The following is a 3,800-nucleotide window of genomic DNA, read 5'->3' on the forward strand; positions in this document are numbered from 1 at the left end:
CACCCTAGATATAAATAAATAAAAATCAAATATATAATTAGAGTTTCAGAGGAGGAAAAAAGTTAACAAAAATACAGTTTTGCCTGCCAACTGACTGATAAAAGGTTGCCTTGCCTCTCATCCTGCCATGTGCAAACACAGGCACACAGCTGAACACATTTGTCTTCTATTTGCAGTTAAATCAGTAACAGTAAATTGCTACACATTTTCAGTGGGGGTATAATCATCACACAGAGTATTTCATTACTTATGATGGAACAAATGCCCTTAAATTACACTAATTAAAGTTTCTTTGGAAAATATAAAGGAGAATTCACGTTTTTTCTGAAGACTGTCTTGTGATTTCATATTCTTACATTTCAGTTAAGGAAGACAAAGCCATACCCAATTGGATGACCGCACTTTTCACACTTCAGACAATACTGCTCAACTCACAGCTTCTTAGCAAAGACCTGAACTAACAAGTGCTAAATCTCTTCTTAAATATGGGCCCACTTTGGAGCTGAAAAATTAAAAGTTATTACTCCTGGTTGCCCTAGTTCCTTTACAGCTATAACGATTTGCATCCTTGCCACTATATTTGATTTCCTACATTTTGTTGCACATATGCCAACAAGGACAAAGTGTTAGTGCCATGAGAATGATTACATTTATATTTTCTTGCTTGCAAATTTGTCTCCCTTAATAATATAAGACTCAAAGCACACTTCTGCATATAATATAATCCCTACCTTTAAACTGATAAAATGCATATTTAAAGACCTGAACAAACAAACTCCCACTGGGTTACCACATCTTTAATTACAGGAAAGAAGAGAGGATTCTTGAAATTGATTACTTCTGACTTCATGCACATATGCTATGTAAACACATTTAAGGTTTATTTATATAATGCCTTTAATGCAAATGGAACTACAAAACAAATATTGAAGCACTTCCAGCTTAAAAAAAATGTACAATGCAAGTTAAATATATAGGATGAAAAAAACCATGAAGGATAAAGAAGCAAACATCAATTACAACAGAAACATAATCCTGAGAACATCACAGCAGTGACAAGACTTTCCTACTAGCCTAAATACTTTCACCTATATTCACATTGATCTAAAATATGACATCTTAACTTCAAACTCTCACGAAACCATCAACTCTGCTGTTTTGACTGCCAAGAATCTCAAAAGCCTGAATGTGTAAAGATCAGCCAGTGGGGTGGAAAAAAAAAAAACCAAAAAACTGTATGGGGGAAGATGGGCAATCCATATTTGTAAAATTCTATATTAGCATAACTTTTTCTTTCACATTGTTTTCTCTGTCAATAGATAGTTTCTTTTATTTTTGTATTGTAATGGGCCATCATATTAAGAGCTTTACTGATGGCTCTTTAGAGGCGTGAACATTTGCATGCAATAGAGGAATGACTTGCCTTTAAGTCTGTCAAGCTGCATGCACAGTATCAAGCACACCCTAAAACATAAAGCGATCTACTGACTGCAGAAGATATTATTCTTTATTCATTTGCCAAATCTTAAACTGTGCTACAGGCTAACACCCAGATCTTGACAACAGTTCTACATGAGTAAGTCTATCCATACAGATTAGTTTGTAAACCAGCATAAAAAAAAAAAAAAAAAAAAAGATACTTCACCCTGTATTAGACAGTCCACACTGGCCAAATTTAGAAATAGGGTTTTGAAACAAGGAGGAGTGAGGAGAAGAGAAGAAAGCAACCATTTTGACTATGCCAAGAAATTAAGAAAGGACACCTAGCATAACAAGTTACCAAAAATAAACTAATAGGCAGAAGGGAGAGTCCTCTCAACCAAGAAACTTCTGACACTCCCTCAAACTAGTCAAGTTTAAATTACACTGAAACTAGATCTGAAACTACATGAAATTAGTATTCTATTTCCTTGTTGAAAACAGAATTGTCTGTACAGCTAGCAGCAGGCACCATCATTTCAGCAAATGGTCTAGCATGTTCAGTTAAAAAATTCTGGAGGTCAGGTTTCATATACAAAAACTGCATGAACCATACAGTAAATTTCTGCTGAAGATACTAGACACAGAAATATAGTTTACAATACAAGTTATCTGTATGCAGCAGCAAAATGCTGGGGTTTATTTCACTCATCAGTCTATGACTACTAATATGTAACAATCTGGTATTTTTAGAGGTGGCTTAAAGATAAAATGCCATTCTTAAATTTCAGCCTCTTAGCGCTAAGGGAAAAGCTGATTAAAACATTTAGTGTTACAACTGAGCAGACATCCACATCAAACACAGACTGAAAATTGTGACCTAAAAAGTTCTACTAGAAAGTTAAAACTTCAATCAACATAAAGAGAGAGCCATAAAACCAAGTACAGTGTCAAGATGACATAGCACAGAGATGAAACACGAAAATAATTTTGAAAAAAAGCACAGGTACTTAAAGCCGTAGCACTTCACTCCTAGTTTGCTCTTGGTTCATATAAAGACAGTTTAGATGAAATTTGATAACCTACTGAGCAAATTTACTAGTCTGTGTTATATGAAATTAGGTTAATAATTGTAAGTTCTCACATAGTTTTCAAATTGAAAACCAAAAGATAATTGGAAAGACAAAAATATTAAGATTAGCAATAGTACAGAAAAAAACCCCACTGTATAAATAGCAAACAAAAGCAATCAATATTTCAAACCCAGCAGTAATTTAGAAAAAGCAGATATACAAAGTGCAGATTTGCATACCAAATCCTTATTTCTTCATTACCTGGTCACCCAAAGACATAGAGTAGAGGAAAAAAGGGGACCCTTTCTTCCCTCCACTGCCATGTAGGTAATAGGCTTCAAAAGAAACAGGTGAGCAGAGTCAATTTAACAGCTTGTTAAACATGTAAATTAGGAAACTGCACATCTGAACTAGCAATCAAATTTTTATGAGAAACTTGTATTATATGCTGCTCACCTATGCATAAACTGACAAAAGAGGTTGCCTGCAGATATTGTTGAGCCTCCACCCTTGGAGGGCAGAGTTCAAAACTCAACTGGATTTGACACTGAACAACCTGATCTAACGTAGAAGTTGGTCTCACAATGAGAAGGGCCTTGGACCAGGTGATATCGAGAGGTCTTCTCCAGCTGAAGTTATGCTGTGATTCTAAAATAAGTATCTTCAAATTACAAAAAAAGAACAGGACACCAGACTATTTTAGATCTTCAGAAAGACACTGATTCTTTCTTACCAATCCAAAGTAATATAACCTGTTTTTCCATTGAATAACTAGATCTATCGGTAAGTATGCTTTATTTCCCTCAAATAACAACTACTCTGTCATGTAGATTTTAAGGAATTAACAGTTACATTACCAGATCAATTAGCTGCAGAAGCAAGTAATTCATTTAACTTCTAGTCTGCCCACCATCTCCTGAAACAATACATTTGGTATCTGACTACTCCCCATAAAGAAACCGGTATTGATAACAACTCTGTAGAAGAGAGAAAAAGGTTAACATTGCATTCTTTCCCTCATCCATCCCTCCCTCCTACAACTTCTGGAATGTCCCCTTCAGGACATATGAAAAGCTTAAAGACTAGACTCTATAGGGCACATGCCAATCCTAATGTTTGTTGCTAGAAAGGAGAAAGCGGGGCCCAGCAGCACACTGAAGTGCCCAATTAGCGATCTCCCAGTGTGATCTGCCCGATACCCAGTAATTTGGAGTAAGCAGACAGGATGGTTATCCTAGGAAGGGGTTTACATGCTGGTCTGGGGTTGAGTAAAGAACTCTCATGCTAGGAGTCCTGCAAAATTATTGC

This window comes from Haliaeetus leucocephalus, unplaced genomic scaffold (genome assembly GCF_000737465.1).
Source record: "Haliaeetus leucocephalus isolate CR32 unplaced genomic scaffold, Haliaeetus_leucocephalus-4.0 Scaffold848, whole genome shotgun sequence".
Classification (NCBI taxonomy): domain Eukaryota; kingdom Metazoa; phylum Chordata; class Aves; order Accipitriformes; family Accipitridae; genus Haliaeetus; species Haliaeetus leucocephalus.